The sequence below is a fragment of the Dunckerocampus dactyliophorus genome, chromosome 6 (genome assembly GCF_027744805.1).
Source record: "Dunckerocampus dactyliophorus isolate RoL2022-P2 chromosome 6, RoL_Ddac_1.1, whole genome shotgun sequence".
In the NCBI taxonomy this organism is placed as follows: domain Eukaryota; kingdom Metazoa; phylum Chordata; class Actinopteri; order Syngnathiformes; family Syngnathidae; genus Dunckerocampus; species Dunckerocampus dactyliophorus.
Genome location: NC_072824.1, coordinates 5014861 through 5035373, shown reverse-complemented (window position 1 = coordinate 5035373; position 20513 = coordinate 5014861). Strand labels below are relative to the sequence as shown.

Sequence of the window (20513 nt, the reverse complement as noted above, 5' to 3'; positions counted from 1 at the left end):
AGCAATGCCTTTCACGGTTTGTTTGAGGCGGCAACACTATTTACCTCACAATCGGCGTGCGCTAACAAGACGCGGGACAGGGTTAATGAAGGATGCGTGTTCCGAGCTGCACCGAGATGCTCAGACATCACGAAAGAAGACGACACCAACACACCTGCTCCCAATTTCCAGACTCATTCTGTTTGCCCTCTGTTCTCCCAATCCGATTGGCCCCCGTTCACCTTCACTGCTCCGCGACGCCGCGCCGTAATTGCTCCTCAATCTGCTCTCACTCTTATTTTCCACCCAGCCTGTTTTGTTTTTGCTAACTTCTTTGTTTTCATCTTAAAGCTAAATAAATGCGACATCCTGACTTTTTCAGGACAACTTATCTATCTAACTTATCTCATCCACGGCTGAGAAAAGGAAATAGTTCTTCCATTATCTCATCCTCTTTAAAGAACCACTATGAAACAATTGGGTTTTTTTTTCCCAGGACTCCCCCAACTAAAGGTTTCCAGGCTGGTCCACTAAATCATAAAGTAGATGCAAGGTTGCCAGCATCCCAATCATTTCAAATCTAAAAACGACACCATTGTGTTGCTTTCAGTAAAAAATGTGCAGCGCCCCGCCCGAGTGCGTACGCTGGTTTGTTTGCGTCTCGTCTGGAGTGGAACTCGATTTTCACCGCCACTTCAGAGGCACTTGAAGAGTAATGGCTCCAATATCTGCCAAGCCCTTCGCCCGCAGGAGAACATGACGTGGCGTCGTGTGCAGTCGCTCTTTCTTAAAGACGCCGTGGCGCGTTGCCGCTCAATCATCATCGCCAGAATCGGATCAGTCCCCCGGGCCCGAGGGATGTGGGCGTTGGAGAACAACGGGAAGCGGCTGACATGAAGGCTTTGATTCATTTGCGTGCGATACAGGCCGCAAGTTCACTGGGTCAACGAGAATGCTACCCGAGTGTTCAAGCCAGGAACCATTTTAAAATACCGCATTGATTGGTTCATCAAGCATGCGGCTTTGTGGTTGAATACGGCCTACAGCTGATGTATTTTTGGCCGAAATGAAGCCTTAAAAAGGCCAAAGATAAGGCATTTAGAAGACGCATTCAAAGGCATGTTGGATATGTAGCATCCTACACACGGTTACTACTATCCCAATGCTAATGTGTGTAAATCCATAGCAGTGGTGTCCAAAGTGCGGCCCGGGGGCCATTTGTGTCCTGCGGAACATTCAAAAAATAATAACAATAATAAAGACCAGCAAAAATGGAAACATTTGCTGTCATTTTACAAGAATAAAGTCAAAATATTAAGGAACAAATGTTTTCAATAATGTAATACTATGAGGAAAAATAACATGATTTTATTTGCATAAAGTTGAAATATGCAAAGCAAAACAAATTAATTTGTATGTTTTGGAGAATTAGGTTGTGGAAAAAGTTATGTTAAGATATGTTAAGTTATGTTAACATAATGTTAAGAGAATAAAGTCACAATGTAAGTCATAACTACAAGAAAAACAGTAACAAGAAGAAAGTTGAAATAGTATTAAAAATTTAAAAACAACAAGAACAGCTGTTGTTTTACCAGAATAAAGTACAAATATTGAGGGAAAAAAGACATATTCCGAGATTTTTTTTTAAGAGAATAAACGCGTACAATTATGAGGAAAAATTAATCCAAGTCATTTTAGTAGCATACATCTCAAATATTAAAAAAGAATTTTTTTTTTTAAACCGTAATATTACGACAAAGAAACACAACAAAATAAAGTAATTTTTGGAAATGAGGTATGACGTAAAAAGTCATAATTATCAGATAAAAAGTTGAAATTATGAGATAGTCATAATTCTGAGATTAAAAAAAACATAATTATGGGATAGGAAAGCCATAATTATGAAATAAAAAAGTTGAAATTACGATATTAGTCCAAATTACGAGATAAAAAGTCATAATTACTTGTATGTGATAAAAAGTCAAAATTACGAGATAAAAAGTTATAAACGTGAGATAAAACGGTGAAATTATGAGATAAAAAGTCATAATAAGATATTATATGTCCAGGTTATGAGATAAAAAGTCAGTTACCAGATAAACTTATAATTAATTATGAGATAAAAAGTTGAAATTATGAGATAAAAAGTAATAATTATGAGATAAGAAAAAGTCAAAAGTACGCGATAAAAAGTCATAATTATGGGATAAAAAGTCAAAATTAGGAGATAAAAAATTGAAATTATGAGATAAAGTAATAATTATGAGATTAAAAAGTCAAAATTATGAGATAAAAAGTTATAAACGTGAGATAAAACGGTGAAATTATGAGATAAAAAGTCATAATAAGATATTATATGTCCAAGTTACGAGATAAAAAGTCAGTTATCAGATAAACTTATAATTAATTATGAGATAAAAAGTTGAAATTATGAGATAAAAAGTAATAATTATGAGATAAAAAAAAGTCAAAATTACGAGATAAAAAGTCATAATTATGGGATAAAAAGTCAGAATTACGAGCTAAAAAGTTATAAACGTGAGATAAAACGGTGAAATTATGAGATAAAAAGTCATAATAAGATATTATATGTCCAAGTTACGAGATAAAAAGTCAGTTATCAGATAAACTTATAATTAATTATGAGATAAAAAGTTGAAATTATGAGATAAAAAGTAATAATTATGGGATAAAAAGTCAGAATTACGAGCTAAAAAGTTATAAACGTGAGATAAAACGGTGAAATTATGAGATAAAAAGTCATAATAAGATATTATATGTCCAGGTTATGAGATAAAAAGTCAGTTACCAGATAAACTTATAATTATGAGATAAAAAGTTGAAATTATGAGATAAAAAGTAATACTTATGAGATAAGAAAAAGTCAAAAGTACGCGATAAAAAGTCATACTTATGGATAAAAAGTAAAAATTATGACATAAAAAGTAAAAATTACAAGATAAACAGTCATGAGATAAAAAAAAGTCATAATTATGAGATAAAACATCAAAATTATGAGATAAAAAGTCGAGATTACGAGAAAAAAACTCATGAGATAAAAAGTCCAAATAATGAGACAAAAGTAATAATTGAGATAAAAACTCGAATTTATGAGATACACGCTATGCATGTGCCGCCTTCATCACTGGCGCTTCCGTCACATGGCACTCGGCCCACGCTCAGTTTGTGTATCATAATTCTGACCAGGTATGTTGACATAATTATGAGATAGGAGAGTCATAAATGCGAGATAAAAAGTCAAAATTGCAAGATAAAAAGTTATAATTATGAGATAGGAAAGTCATAAATATTAGATAAAAAGTGGAAATTAGGAGCTAAAAAGTCATAATTATGACATAAAAACATGAAATTATGAGATAAAAACTTACAATTATTTTGAAAAGTCGAAATTATGAGATAGACACGGCGCATGTGCCACCTTCTTCACTGGAGCCTATGACTTTTTATCTCATAAGTGACTTTTTAGCTCAAAATGTCAACTTTTCTTCTTATAATGATGACATTTTATGTCATCATTTTGACGTTTCATCTAATAATTATGTCGACATACGTGGTCTACCAGGTATGTCGACATAAGTTGTAGTATTTTACGTTAATCGTTATCGCTAAGCAGTGACTTCCTGTCCAGCAGCTGTTTTTTGTTTTTTTTGTTGGCGCGGCACATTCTAAAAATACAATTTAAACAAGAAACTACCAAAAAACAGCTAATGAGAAAAAGTTGGAATTTTACGAGAACAACATTGTAACATTATGAGGAAAAACAATGGCATTTTAGCAGCATAACGTTGAAATGTTTGACCATGTTGTCTACATCATGTGCTCTGTGGAAAAGGCATTCGACCGTGTCCCTCGCGGTGCCCTGTGGGGGGTGCTCCAGGAGTACGGGATTGGTGGCGCTACTACGTGTCATTCGGTCCTTGTACAACCGGAGCAGGAGTCCGGTCCAACTTGCCAGCAGTAAGTCGAGCCTGTTTCCAGTAAAGTCTGGCCTCCGCCAAAACGGACCTTTGTCACCGATTCTATTAATAATTTTCATTTCCTGGCACAGCCAAGGCGTCGATGTGGTCCAATTCGGTGGCCTTAGAATCTCATCACTTCTATTCGCAGATCATGTGGTCCTGATGGCCTCACTGGGCTGTGACCTTCAGTGTTTACTGGGGGAGGTTCAATCTGAGTGTGAAGCTTCTGAGATGAGACTCAGCACCTCCAAATCCGAGGCCATGGTTCTCAGTCGCAAAAGGGTGGATTGTTCCCTCCGGGTTGGGAATGGGGTCCTGCCCCGGGTGGAGGAGTTCAAGTATCTCGAGTGAGGGAAGGTTGGAGCGTGAGGTCGATAGGCGGATCGGCGCAGCGTCTACAGTAATGCGGTCGCTGTATCGGACCGTCGTAGTGAAGAGAGAGCTGAGCCGGAAGGCAAAGCTCTCAATTTACCATTCGATCTATCTTCCCACCCTCACCTATGGTCATGAACTTTGGGTCATGACCGAAAGAACGAGATCGCGGATACAAGCGGCTGAAATGAGTTTCCTCCGTAGGGTAGCAGGACTCACCCTAAGAGACAGGGTGAGGAGCTCGGTCATCCGGGAGGAGCTCAGAGTAGAGCCGCTGCTCCTTCACACCGAGAGGAGCCAGCTGAGGTGGCTCGGGCATCTAGTCCGGATGACTCCTGGACGCCTCCCTGGTGAGGTGTTCCGGGAATGTCCAGCCAGGAGAAGGCCCGGGGAAGACCTTGGACACGCTGGAGGTATTATGTCTCACAGCTGGCCTTGGTGTCCTCCCGGTGGAGCTGGAGGAAGTGGCCGCTGACCCGGAAGTCTGGGCTTCCCTACTGAGACTGCTGCCCCCACGACCCGGACCCGGATAAGTGAAAGAAAATGAATCCTAAGATTAATGTCACTCTGTCAGTTGAGCCCGCGTGACAGCTTTGTTTATGTTCACTTTTATGCCTTAGTTCAAGTTTTATGCTCTTATTTTGGTAGTTCTGTTTTGCCTGTGCTGTGTCTGCTTGCTTTGCTTTTCTTGTATCACTCCCGCTTGCTGCTAATTTTAGTTTCTTCTATTTAGTTCAGGTGCTGCTCCTTTGTTGGTCGGTACATTGTTTGCTTGTTGAACATTATTTGTGTTTGTTTGCTGGATCCCTGTTGCTGCACTGCAACTACTATTAAAATAGTTTTACCTGCATCGGTTCTCATAATGCATCTGGGGGGCGTCGCCAGCATTAACGTCATGCCAAGACGTGACAATTCAGAGAAGCAAATTTACAAAGATTATTTAAGAAGAAAGTTGAAATATTTGGAAAATAAAACCACAAAAAATATGGAAAAATCAGCATAAAGAATAAAGTCAAAAATAATAATGTAATCTAACGAGAACATTTTTAAATTTTACAAGATGAAACATGATGTTCTAATATTAGGAGAAAAAATACCATCATTTTAGAAGCATAAAGTTGAAATATTTTTTTGATGTTTTTATTAAATGTCGTAATATTAGGAGAAACAAACAAAGCAACGATTAAAGTTGTAATTTCTGCACAACAGCTGATTTTACGAGAGGTCAAGATGTGTGGAGGAAAAAGTGGTATTCTAATGAGAAAAACAAGCACAATTTTACGAGAATAAAGTCGTAATATTATGAGGAAAAATCATTTCAATTTAGCATAGAGTTCAAATATTAAAGTAATAATATTTTATGACAAACAAAACAAAATGAACTTGTCAACTTTGGAAAATTTTGTGGGGGGAAAAGTTAAAATATTATGGGAATAAAGATATAATTTTCGGAGATAAAATGATGAAGACTCTTTAAGAAATAAAAATTGAGGTATTTGGAAAATAAAAAAATAAAAAAAACAGCAGCAGCAAAATTTGAAAAAAAAGAACAAAGTTGAATAGCGTTCCCCCTGTATCACAAATTTTATTTTTCACTTTCATTTTTCAGTATGTGGCCCTCACCGGAAAATGTTTGGACACTCCTGTATCCGTTGTTGCGCCGGATGTTAAAGCTTTTTGCTGGAAGTTGGAGATGAAGCTGGATGAAGAAGCATGTGAAGCAGAAATAGCATCCCTGCTCTCTTCCAGCGGAGGTGGGTGGATTCACTTGGGCTGCAGACTTTTCTTTTTTTTTAACTGGCGTGGAGGAAAAAGAAAGAAAGGGGGGGCCGGGGGGGGGAACAGATAGGATGGCAGGATAACAATTATTTGTCTCCACGAGGAGGAAGGAGCCGTGCGAGCAGAATGAAAGTGACGCTCCCGTCGCTCGACTTCACGGCTCCGCGCTTCCTCGCCCGCCGTCCATCTTTCCACGCTTCAGCTTTAATTATCAGCTGGCGGACGCCGTCAGCGAGTAAGCGCTACTGACAGCCAGGTGGGGAGGGATGGGTGCACATACACACATACGCACACGCACACACACACAGAATCACACATTCATATTTTAACAGTACGCACAATCATACGCCTCCATAAACAAAAACAATGGTAAACACCAGCAGATATGAACACACACACACACACACACACACACACAGACTGGTGGGAGCCGTAAACAATGATGGCGATATTGCGAGGGGGCTTGGAAATGAGAAGTCGGGCGAGCGAGGATTAATTAAGAAGGAAATGGAAGTGGAAGGAGCCTATGTAGGACGCATGCCAGAACATTGGCAAATAAAGGAAGCATTGTTTCAAGATGTTAGCATAGCATAGTTAGAATAAGTCCTTTCAACTGAGCTTAATTGCGTCTGTATTTATATGTTACTTATATGTCTTTCGTGCCCACACACACACACACACACACACACACTCAGCACTGGAACGCATTTACAGCAGCACACACCACCAGGAGTCTTATTTATGTCTCATATGTCTTGTTTTCGCTTATTATGTCTACTATAGTGGTAATAGGAGTATAAAGGGGACTATAGGGGTGTTATTTCATGTCTAGAGGGCTCTAATAATGTTAAAGAGCGTATTTAGAAGATGGTAAACAGGTTTTATGTGCTGTAACTACCAGAATATTCCATTAGTAAATCACAGTCAGGTCTGATCCAATGACTAACTGCAATAAATGAAGGGTTACTAAATATGTCTTGACCATTTACGAAGCATAACGTGTCCATTCATTACATGACATGTGTGAAGCACATCAACATTCTGGATATCTTGATGCACTCCTGATCAACAGCAGCCAAGTAGCCCAGACCTCCCTCTCCCCGGCTGCTTCGTCCAGCTCCTTTCGGCAGATCCAGGCCAGCTGAGAGACGTAGTCTCTCCTACGTGTCTTGGGTCTTCCCGGAGGCCTCCTCCAGAGGAGGCGTCCGAGAGGCATCCTGACCAGATGCCCGAGCCACCTCATCTGGCTCCTCTCAATGCGGAGGAGCAGCGGCTCTGCTCCGTGTTTGATGACACTGCTTCTCACTTTATCTCTTGCTCATGACCATAGGTGAGGGTAGGAACGTAGGTCGACCGGTAAATGAGAGCACGACAGCGTTGCTCCAAGGTTGTGTTACATCATGTCCTCATTGTGTTGCATCACACCGTAGTGGCAAAACTTCAAAGATCATTTCTTTAAACGTCTTGGCCCAACGCCACATTGCAATAATGAGCGGCTGATTGTTTATGCGGGTAGTAAGTCACAGAAGATAACAGGGCATAAAATATCCCTTACGTACTGCAGTAGCGGCGAGTGTCGGGCCAACATGATCAACTCTACCAAATGAAGGACGATGCTGCTAGCAAGCCAGGAGACAATAGAAAGATTGCAGGCCAAGTGAAAAGTTGCCAAGAAGAAAGTGACCATGGCAGATGGTGAGCTGCACGAGGTCACGACAAATGTACATTTAAGACAGAAAACATATGCAACTGTGTTCTGCTCTTCTCTGCCAACCAATCAGCCTGCAAACACCTTCACTCAGACACGCCCTCGGGTGGAATCCATCCTGTTGATTAAGGCTGTGTTAAGAGGTCACTAGTGAATTACAGGATATGTGTGTGTGTGTGTGTGTGTGTGTGTGTGCATATTTGCATCCATGCATGTATATGTGAGACTTCCAAGTATGTTGTCTCCAGGAAATGGATACACGTCAAGGACACACCCCCTCCAGTCATTGCTGAGCATACCTCATACTCTCTCTCAGTGGGGTGAGGGGTGCCACAAATCTCAGCTGAGCTCCACTTCTTCATGTCTGCTACCTCTTTCTACTATCCATGCATTGAACAAGTCATCCAAAGGACCTTACTGCATTCTCAAAATCAACACACAGTGCGGTAATCTCTCGTTTATCGCGGTTAATTGGTTGCAGACCCGACTGTGAAAATAGGACTCCCTATTTATAAATGGAATATTTTCAGAGTTAAAGCATAGAAAACCTGCTTACGACCTTCTAAATGTGTTTTTTAACATTATTAGAGCCCTCTATACACTAGAAATAACACCCTTATAGTCACCTTTACACTCCTACTATCCAATATTGTAGACATAATAAGGGAAAATAAGACGTCAATAAAACTTGTGCTCGTGTGTGTGCTGCTGTAAATGTGTTCCAGGATTGGAGGTGCTCAGTGTTCAGAGTTGAGTTTTAGCTTGGCGTGGGTTTTATTGTGCCTGTTGCGAGATCGTTCAAACCTGTAATAAAAGCCTGTCGTTCTCGGTGAACTTCAATGAGCATTTAATGTTGCTTTTACCTTCAATGAAGACGTGACTGCCTCTAAAAGACACGATGTGACAAGATCAACCACCACCACCTTCCTGTTTTGCCATGAGTTATTTCTTGAATTCAATAGTTTCACACCTCAATACTGTAACGCAAAATGGAGCAAGAGAAAGTTGCAAGTGCCAGCATTTTGAAAAAGAAGGTGAAAAACACAACGAAATAACCCATGGCAAAACAGGAAGGTGGTGTCTGTGTTGCTGCCACATCGTATCTTCGGGAACACTCACGTATTCAAATAAGGTAAAAGTAACCTTAAATGTTCATTCATCCCATTAATTTCTCATTTCTATGCATTTTTTATTGTTTTACTACTATAAAAACATTTTTGAGAGTCATCGACGGGCGGCATAGCTGACTCACGGGTTCAGCTTGCCATTTGATGAGTAGGCTAAGGATGCTAACAGGACGTGGTTGTGATAAAAAAAAAAAAAAACATTAAGAACACACAGTGTATCAATAACATGACAATAAGTGCGCCATATTTTATGCTAAACAAAAAATGCACGCGTTTGCCGTACATTTTACATTTTACAACACGCTAGTCGGGGCGGATGCTAAGCGAGGTTCCACTGTACCACATATCAAGTCTTTGAATGAGTCGTCTGAATACCTTATATTCGTATTTTACTTCATTTAGCCATTTTTATTCTTGAAAATGCTTTGTTCAAAGCAAAAATACATCAAATCTGCATATATGTACATAATCATAATAATAATAGGCCGTATTCAACCACGAAACAGAAATGATGAGTAGGGTTGTCATCCAGTAAAGATTTTCATAGTCGAATCTGATTTGTCAGCTTTTGTTCATAGTCGACTGATATATGTATATAAGAATATATATATATATATATATATATATATATATATATATATATATATATATACATATATGACCACATATAGTCATAAATATATGTGTGATGTCGAATCATAGCTCGTCTATTTCATTCACTAAAGACCGCACATTAGCAAGGAAAATGCTCAGTAAGGAGAGTCTGCGTGCTAACTTGGCGTTAGCTCGTAGTCCTCTGCGCCTTCCTCGCCTTCGTTTACACTCTTGACGCCGCTTGAAAGTACTTCCGCCTGGCTGGGTGTTTTGTTTAGACTCCGGTACTGTGGAGCTCTCTAAGATCGAGGATAAGAACGCTGGAACTGCGAAATGCAACATCTAAAAGCTCTTGTCGAGTGTAAGATGTTAAACCAGCCCTGCTGAAAAATACACCCTATGGTCTACCCCTATTAATTTGTCTATTTTTGTAAAAGTCTAATAGGCTGAAGCGGCAAAACTGGAAGAGTGAAGTGCAGAGAAGACAGGATGCTTACAATTCTGTGTACACTTTAAACTTGAAATGGAAATTTGCTGCTTGTAATTGTTACAATTGTGTAAAAAAAGTGAGTAGTGAGATAATGGTGTCTTGCCTACAGTCAAGGGCTGCACGAGTGCTGCCGCGCACTGGCGGCAAAGGTGTTGCTTTTCTGTTCAATAATCATGCGATGCTTTGATGGTGATATGTAAATAATGGTTCTATATAAGAAGCCATTATTACTTTGACACATTCAGTCGTGAAGTGCAGATCTAAACTGAAATATCAATACTTCCGATACCAGCTCTTCATGCTCTAAAATTGATTTTCAAATCAAAATACTGATACTTTGGTCATTTGTGGTAATGTTTCCCTGAAACGTGTGTCTGTTGAAACAATGACCAATCATAAACGGAGTCATGCGTGACTTGTGAATAAAGTTTAAATTCTTATAGCCGTTCTTAATAATTAATGGTTTATTTTAAGGGTTTCAATCATTTTACTTATTGTCTTTTTTATTGTTTAAAATACCATTTTCCCATATTTCATATGATTTTGTCCTCTGTTTTTCTGTTGTTGCATATTAGTTTGGATATATTATAAATCACTTTGCTACCTCAATATACTTCAGGGTTTAAAATAATTAAATAAATATTGAAGGTATTAACTTATTTATTCATATTTTGCCATGCATTGAACAAGCCATCCAACGGGCCTGATTGCATTCTCAAAATCTACACACAATACAATAACCTCTCGTTTTATCTCGCGATTAACTGGTTCCAGACCCGAGCATTGCAAGTGAAATTCCGCCAAGTAGGAATCCTTATTCCTCAATGGAATATTTTCATAGTTAGAGCATAGTAAACCTGCTTACAACCTTCTAAATACGTTTTTTAACATTATTAGAGCCCTCTAGTCATGAAATAACACCCCTATTGCACCCCTTTACACTCCTACTGTATACATAATAAGAGAGAGTAAGAATAAGACATAAATAAGACTCGTGCCCATGTGTGTTTGTGTGTGTTCAGAGTTGAGTTTGATCTTGGCATGAGGGATTATTGTGCCTGTTGTGAGCTCATCCAAACACGCAATAAAAGCCTGTTGTTTCCTGTTGTTCAAGTCTGGTGCTTGTGTGTCTCACGCAACATTAGAGTACCTTTACTGTAACATTACTGACACCCAGTGTAGAACACAGTGGAACCTTGGTTCGTGTCATTAACTCATTCAATCCAGGACATTTTTCAAAAGACAATCCATTCAGTCCTGGCCATTTTGAACAATTTTGACTGATCTTTCAAGGCACACTGAATATTGTGTTCTATGGCTGTATAAACATAGAACCTACCAAAAGAAAGATTAGACTCCCGTCTTTCATCAGAAGGAAAAAGTTTGTTCCTACTATTTTCCGTTCTTTAGTAATCAGCAGTAGAACATACGCAAGTTTCAGGAAAATAGTTGTTGTTGCTGACTAAAATAGGGAGAAAACCAGCTTTTGTGAAAAGATACACCGTGAACTAGTTACAGTTTTCACATTTGGAACTGAAGTATGTGTGTGCACGTGCGTACGTGTGTGTGCGTATGCATACGTTAAAATTTCCTTACAATGCATCATTTTATTTCGTGTGTTACGCAATGTCACAGTTGCCTTTATGCAAGGGCTTCCTCCTCCTGCCGTGTTTCTCCTTCCTCTCATGATGCTCTTCTGCCACATAGTGGCCGTTTTTATGACACTAAAATTGCTCTCAAGCCTAATCCATTGGTGAGGAGTTGCATCATCACCTCCTTTAGCCTCTAGCGTAAAGGACGTTTGGGTTTAGAAAAACGTTTAACTACGTCTTTCGTATTGAATGAGTTCATTTTCAAATCTGAATTATTTGTTTAATTTTTCAATTTATTTAAATGAATTTATTTAATCAATACATATAATTAAGTCTTGTATTCTTTATGCAATGATATGAAATACACAACAAAACAAAAGAAAACAAAGTTTCAGTATTGGATCAGTATCGCTGATACCGCCTGAATTTTACTCAGTATCAAACAAAATCAGTGATATCACACATCGCTAACATCCAGTATATCCACTGTGATGGCTGTGAAGAGATAGATGTATCTTTCTGCTCCTAAAGCAGTGTGTTTTTATTAACTATCTCACTGTAAAACATTTTTCTTTCTATTGTTCGTGAAATAAAAAAGGACATACCATCTGACAGCGATGATACAGTCATTACAGCACAGCATACTGTGTCCAAAAGTCTGGGGGCGCCATTCAAGTTGTTTTTGCAATGCTGTAATGACAATGCATAGTCATTTCAAGCAGAAAATACCACAGCTAATCTGCAGACTACAGCTTTGAATGTGAGAGCAACAGCAGGGAGGCTCATCCAGCTGAGATAAATAGAATGCCATCACTTTCATCTGTCATACTATTTACTGTTTTACTAATGTCAGCATGACTGCTGTGCACGTGACAGTCATGATGCAGCATCGTGGGCGTACATCCCCAAAGCAGCCTTGGAATGATCTCCAATGACAGCATTGATGGACCACAAGCTCCGTCTTTTGGATCCTCCGTAGAGGAGCTTCAATGCAGACACCATGGAAGGACGGGCACAAACACGGCCCAGGCAAACATCATTAGAGCCAGGTCAGATCACGAATAGACGCTCACACACATCCCCAAACACACACACACGCACACATGCTTCATTGTTGAATAAATACCTCTACTGAAAGACTAGAGACCATGATGACGCAGCTTGGTGTGAATGTGTGTGCGCGTGTGCGTGTCAGCATCCTCTCCAGGGGGCAGTAAGGGCCGGCGGTCGGGGTCAGATGCCGCCCTGAGTTATAAGGACGGATCGATCGCAGCGAGCCGTAGCCGGTGATTGAGGGTGGTGTGCAGACAAGGCGTTCGCTCGGAATGCCGTGCGCCCAAACGAGGAATGAGGGGAACGTTACCATTTGTCTCGCTGCTGGAACGGCAGATGTTAGCATTAAAATGAGGGTAAGACTACACTGGAGTTTCGCAGCAAAAATTCGGCAATCAAGCTGGTCGTCTTAGACTGGTCATGTGACTTTACAACTTTTCTTTGTCGATACATTTCCTGATTTTTAGGGTGACCATGTTTTGATGGCCGGAAACCTGCAGGACAATCGGCACAGCGATGAAAAAAAGACAAAAAAAGACAAAAAAAAGGAAAAAAGGGGAAAAAAATTATTTATATTTATACAAATAAAATAAAATGTATTATTAATTGTTACATATTTAATATATTTTCATATTTTTTATTAATTATTAACAATCGTATTTTAATAATAATTTGATAATCCTGATTTAAAAATTTGACAAAAATATTACAATATATAAATTGCAATCAAATATAAAAATAAATATATAAAACGTGACAAAATATTACAATCATAATACGAAGAACATACAACATTTACAAAATTCACATGAGCTTCTCAGAGGTCGACTCATCATGTTTTATTATGCCAAAAATTTTCAATGGTTTCAATGGTGCAAAAATAACTTTCATCACTTTCTGACAAACACAAACAGAATGGCTAAGAGTGGGCATAAAAACTGATTTTATAACATGAATTTCAGACGGCAGAAAATTCAAAACAAAAAAAAAAATCCATCCTTTGCAGAATGTTACATACTATTTGTCTGGTCGGATGAAGGATGACGTCGCTGTGGGCCTGCCAGCTGGCCCTGTGAGATCTGAAATTCGACTGGATAAAGAAACTGCCCTATTGCTAGTTGTGTTTAAGTGACATAGGCCAGCACTCCTGATTTTGAAGGCACAGGGGAAGATTACATTGACATGGCAACACATAGAAGATGAAATGGACAAAAAAAACACACATACACGCAGTGAAAGCAGTGCAGAAAAGAAATTAAGATACAGTGGTGTCAAACATTTTGGTCGTTAACCAAAGAAACATGCACTAACCAGGGCAGAGGTTACCGAGGTACCACTGTATAGACTGTTGGGAATAAAAGAATATAATTTCAGGGAACAAATACTCAAATTGAAGCTGTAAATGTAGGCCAGTGCTTTTGGTAGTGTTTAGGCCACAGATTTAAACATATTGTCAGTCCACATCAGTCCAAGCCATAGAACTGAACGGATCATTGAGCCCTGCCTCTGTTGTTGGAGGTGTCACAGACTACAGTAGCTGGACCTGAATAACAATTTTGCTGAAAGCAATTTTGCATTTGGTCAAAGGATTAAGAGAAGAAGAAGAATATAGACAGGAAGTTACGTGAGCTAAGCGGACTCGCGTTCAAAGCGGTAAGACAAAGTCAGGACTGTTGACTTTTCGACAGCGTTAAAAAGTCAAGCCACAGGCGAGCGTACAAGTAAAGGCATCGAGATGAAGCAAAGGTGTGACAGTCGGGGCTGCCGGCGTTCTATCACCAGAGCGGCTGAATAATTCACCACGCGAGAAGAGTAAACAGTCCTTGGCAAAGGCGCAGAAAGGGATGCTGCTGCAAGTCTGACAGCCGCAAATGGACTTCACACATCATTTGCTAAAAAAACACACAACACAAAAACATACAAGACAGACCGTAGGAATGAAGCGAGAGCATCCCAGACAGGAAGCGAATGCCAAGATGTTCGGAGGAATGTCGCTGACAAGTGGCACAAGTTGTTACCAGAGGCCAAACATGCGGTTGTGGGAAATAACGGTTATTCTTCCATTGATAGTTTTTCTTTTTCCTTTGCACACATGAAGATGCAAGCTTAAATGAGAGGCTGGACAAGACCAGACATATCCGGCATGTTAACATGTTTCATTGTATGTTTTTTTACATGTAAAGCTGTATAGCTGGCAAAAGGATTTGCGTTGCTACTTTATAAACAACGGTAAGTCTTGAACTATCAAAACAGAGAAGCTACGACAAAGTTCCGCAGAAAATGTTTAGTGGTGTAAGACAGTGTTTTCCCCCTTCCTGAGCTCTTTTTTTTTTTGCATGTTTGTCACAATTAAATGTTTCAGATCACCAAAAAAATGGTTTTGGTGATCTACATGGCCCTGTGTGAAAAAGTGATTGCCCCCCCCTCCCCCGTTAAAACATAACTTAACTGAGATTAATTGAGCTCTATCAGTGTGTAAAAGGTTATAAAGTCATTTCTAAAGCTTTGGGACTCCAGCCAACCACAGTGAGAGCCATTATCCACAAATGGCAAAAACGTGCAACAGTGGTGAACCTTCCCAGGAGTGGCCGGCCAACCAAAATGACCCCAAGAGCGCAGTGATGACTCATCCAAGAGGTCACAAAAGACCCCACAACAACACAAAGAACTGCAGGCCTCACTTGCCTCAGTTAAGGTCAGTGTTCATGACTCCACCACTGGGCAAAAATGGCCTGCATGGCAGAGTTCCAAGACCAAAACCACTGTTGATCAAAAAGAACATCTTGATGATCCCCAAGACCTTTGGGAAAATACTCTGTGGTCTGATAAGACAAAAGTTAAACTTTTTGGAAGGTGTGTGTCCCATTACATCTGGCAAAAAAGTAACGCCACATTTCAGAGAAAGAACATCATACCAACAGTATAATATGGTGGTGGTAGTGTGATTGTCTGAGTCTGTTTTGCTGCTTCAGGACCTGGAAGACTTGCTGTGATAAATGGAACCATGAATTCTGCTGTCTACCAAAAAATCCTGAAAGAGAATGTCCGGCCATCTTTTGAGTTGGTATAGCACTTTTAGCATGCAGTGATGCAAACTGCCTGACAAACATCTCAAACTGGGACCCATATTTTCCAATGGTCATGAAGTCGCGACCCACTTTCATTGAAGTCGTTTTTCATTTTTGTATTTATTTGTATTATTTTGTACACATTTACTGAAGTCATTTTTATTTTTTGTTATTTTATTATTTTGTACACTATGAAAGTATTTTTTATTTTTAGTGTTTTTTTACACTTTTATTTAAGTCATTTTTTTATTTTTATATTTATTCATTACTTCATTTGTTTATTTTATGATATGTTTTAGATTTTTATTTATCAAACTAAGGAAATGTATTTGTTTTTTAAAAATCGCCTGTCACCTTTTGAAACATTACACATAATTACATGTCCAAAGTGCATTTTAGTGGAATTTATTGATGCATGTTATCAAAAAAAGTGAGGAATAACATGATAAATGCATGCATACAAATAATGCATCAATTAAAATGAAATATCAAAAGTGCCACAGAATCACATAGTTCACTTAGAATTGCAATGATCAGATACCAAGGAGGAAGATGACTAAAATATTGCTGAAATTTGCTTGAAAATAATTTGGACTTGCTGTCTGCAACCCACCCAGAATGGATCCCGACCCACCAGTTGAGAACCACTGCCATAAAGGACACTGATGTGGAAGAACTTGACCGAAGCCCTAAACCAAGTATCTATCACACCTGACATCCAAGCTGTCTTTCTTGCTTTGACATTGAACCAACTTATGGAATGGGTTTCTGATCTGACCCATGACCCCTGCTGCCTAAGCTACTGCCTGCCTGACATTACTGAAAACCAGTAGTGCTCTTACCAGGACCCAGACCAACATTCCCTGATGGTACGTGGTGCGTTGTGCATTGAAAGATTGGCCCACGACCCGAGTCATATACGCATATATAATGTTTACATATAATCATCACCTTTAAAAGAAACGACCATACAGTATGCGTGTATTTGTGCACAACCGCATTGGTTTTAGAGCCGTCTGTGGGCAGCAACGACGCACTGCTTCTCTTTCAACGTGTTTATCAGATCCACTATTATGCAAATGATGTTCTAACAGTAATGTGTGTCCCTAAAGGCTGTTTATGAGCACCCAAGGTGGTAAAAATCTCACCTGTTGCTCCACTGTGGAGAGAAGAGGCTTGCATTAGTGATGCGCTGATTTCGTTTCCAAGGCGATACTATGTCAAATTCAGGCTGGAATTGGCAATACCAATGTGATACCAATACTTTGCGCAAATTCACCTAATGTGTCTGGTGAGTTTTAAAAAGTAGGGTATTTCATATCATAGCATAAAGAATACAGGACATTTAATTAATTTATTAATTCCATACATTAATATAAATCAATAATTAATGTAAAACATAATTTATTAATTCATTAACATAATTAAGTTATTTACTTTAAACCCTAGAGTATATTGAGGTAGCGAGGCAATTTACAATATAGCCAAGCTAATATACAACAACAGAAGAAACAGTGGACAACATCATATAAAATATGTGAAAATGATGTTTTAGATAAAGAAAGAATATATGTCAAATCTAATAATAAAACAATTTAAATAAATGATTCATTGCTAAGAACTACTATAAGAATAAAACTTTGTTCACAATTCACACATGTGGCATCGTTTCAACACAAACATTACCTAAAATGACTGAAGTATCAAAAGTATCAATATTTTGACTTGAGGATCAATTTTAGAGCATGAAGAGCTGGCATTGGAAGTAGATATTTTCGTCTCAATCTGGACCCGCCCCTAGCTAGATGAGCCAGCCCCAGGTGTGTTTTTTCTAAAAATTAAAAAAAAATGCAGGCTTCACTACACATCTTAAAATAAAGATCTGTCAGCTACAGCCATGGGAGCTGGAAACTTTGATCATATGTTGTTTTTTTTCAGCGACTCAGCTAAGCTAGCATGATGTTAAAATGTAATGTTAGCACTTTAGCTCACATCGCTATGTTGTTGCATGTCATACATGGCATCTCTATGTCAAAAGTAGAAGATCAAGTACACAACAGCTTCTTGGAGACACACACAGGCTGTCTAAATTCCAACATCAAGGCTAGCACACTTCCTGACGCCCCCTCATGCTGAAATTTTGTGTATTCATGCACAACAAGTTGTTTTTGGCGCCATCTGTGAGCAGAAACGTGGAAGTACTTTTTTTTTTCGAGGCTTCAAGGCTTAACCCTCCTCTTGGACAGAATAAAGAGCTCCCTCTCGCTCGCTCTCTCTCTCTCTCTCTCACACACACACACTGATTCCCTCACAGTCATTGGTCTGGGAGCGCCAGACCGCCAACCCCCGCCTCTAGAGACCGCCGCTTAGGTCAGAGTGATGGCGTCTGCCCAGGCTACCTCAGGGGTTAGGTGACCTTGAGCAATGTGGCATCACTTTCTCTCCAGGACTTCATTGGGGGTTGGAATGAGGGAATCATACAAATATAATAACATGAATTTAACAAATCATATACTGACAGCTGTTCCTAATATTTGGACCCTGACAACTAACTAAATAAGGTACCCGCAATATTAGAAGCAACAATGATATTACTGAGAGTGAGCATGATTACCTTCGCAAAGGCAGATTTGGTGCGCTGGAGCTCATTGGGTGGCCTTGAGCGAGTGGGCATTTGAGCTGAAAGAGCTCCCCCTGTCGCTTCCTCACGGACAAATCCATCATCCGCTCACTTGACTGGGCGTCATTTAATTGCCGGGCTGCACCGAACCTTACCCAGAAGCCGGAGAACACCAAACATTTCCGATCAACGAGCTTTAGTCAGGATTTGTGTAGAGGGTGACTTGTGTTGCGCAATCCCCTCCAAATAACCAAAAGTGTCATGGAAGAGAACGAACCAGAAGACGTTGTGGTCGTGATGCTGCTGGTGTGGTTCCGTGAAAAGCAACAGGACTTACCTTCTCCGACATGAAACCTCTACGCTCGCAGCAAAAAAGACAACTCCTCCTCCTCGTAATCCTTCAAATGTGAGCTCCCCCACAACCTGGATCCAGTCTGGAAGTCCAGATTGGTTCTGCTGGCTGTATCCAATCCTCAGAGCAGCTATCCCACCTGCAGGAGCATTCCTCTACTAGAACCCTTTGGATGCATCCTCTTTCTCACTTTGGTGCGCAAAACCCGCGCGTCAGGGGTCTTTCCTGTCCTCCATTCTCCTTTCTGTCTTCTAGTCCAGGCTCAAGTTGGCTGAGGCTGTGCTTCCAAGTGGTCCGGGCTGGAACACCGTCAGCGAGGCTGGCTTGGACGTGTTGCGCCGCCGTGGACAACCTGAGCGTGGAGGGAGTGTCTCCTCCTGGCTAGACCACCTCTCCACCTCCTCTCTCTCTCTCTCTCTCTCTCTCTCTCTCTCTCACTATCTCTCTCTTTCGCTCTCCCCGTTCGCAACCCCCTCCAAAAACGTCGTCATCAAACGAATTCTGACTCCAGCAGCCACAGGTGCCAGTCCGAGTCAGTTCTCCCTCTCGCTTCCGAATCCAGTCCAAACTCTGGGAATTCCTCAAGTGAGGCTCGCCACCGGAACCGCCAACAGAGCACACTCATGCGCGTGCACGCTGGTCTTAAAAAATAGTCATAAAAAATCAACAGTTTGTAACTTGATGCTTGAGGGGGGAGGATTCTTCTGTGCCGTTTGTCCCCTAAAAAACATTTAACACTGCGTGTGTGCGTGTGCGACGTGGCAGTAAAAAGTCCCTTTGAAAGGGGGGAAAAAAGGGTCACTTTGAGGTGTTTCAAAATTAATATTTTAACACTTTGTGTGTAGCGCGCCATATCTGTGGCATGACAGAAACACAGCTAATCCAGGGGTGTCCAAAGTGCGGCCCAGGGGTCATTGTGAAAATGTAATTGAAGAAATAAAAAAAAAACCCCAGCAAAACTGGAAAAAAATTGCAGTAATTTCTACAAGAATAAAAGTGTACCTATTCAGAAAACAAAGTTGCAATATAACGAGAAAAAGTTGTAATTTTATGAAAATAACGTAATATTATGAGGATAAATAACATCATTTTAGTAGACTAAAGTTGAAATAAAAAACAAAAGGATATATATGTATATGTATATAATGATATAATATCAAAAACAAACAAAACAACGAATAAAGTTGTGATTTTCATCAAATTTGGTGGTGAAAAAAGTTACAATGCTAGGATTATTTTTTTAAAAAAGCCTTTTGTTCCGCCCACCAATTTAAAGCTGGTATTATTTGCGGATAACACTACTGCCTTTTGTTTAGAGGGAAGCACACACAGCTAATAAAAAAAAGTCACAGATGAAAGGTCCATATTAAAAAGATGGTTTGATAAAAAAAAAACAGATTATCCTTGAATTTAAGTAAAATTAAAATAATGCTATTTGATAATAGCAGAAAGGACACGTACGACCAAATACAAATAGACGGAGTGGACTTTGAAAGGGTGAACAAAAAAAAGTTTCTGGGGATCATAATGGATGTAAAAATGAGCTGGAAATCTCACATGAAATATATACAACAAAAGGTGGCGAGAAATACTTCAATATTAAATAAAGCAAAATTTGTTCTTCATCAAAAATCACTCCACACTCTTTAATGTTCTCTGGTATTAGCATATCTCACTTATTGTGTGGAGATATGGGTAATAACTGTAAAAGCAACCTTCACTCGCAGAATGTACTGCAAAAAAGATCAGAGTATAGAGAACATACAAATCCCTTATTTTGAAAATCACAAATATTAAAA

The 20513-nt window shown here is 39.6% G+C and overlaps 1 protein-coding gene across 3 annotated transcripts in view; it reads right to left on the bottom strand.

The window, feature by feature from the left end:
* Positions 1–19281, bottom strand: part of LOC129183373 (voltage-dependent T-type calcium channel subunit alpha-1I-like) — a 279439-nt gene extending 260158 nt beyond the window's left edge. For 2 of the 3 annotated variants that reach the window (XM_054780521.1, XM_054780519.1), the window contains exon 1: positions 18700–19281. The gene's annotated coding sequence lies outside the window, so the exon portion shown is untranslated. The other variant, XM_054780520.1, reaches the window with a different exon arrangement.
* Between the last annotated feature and the right edge of the window lie 1232 nt (positions 19282–20513).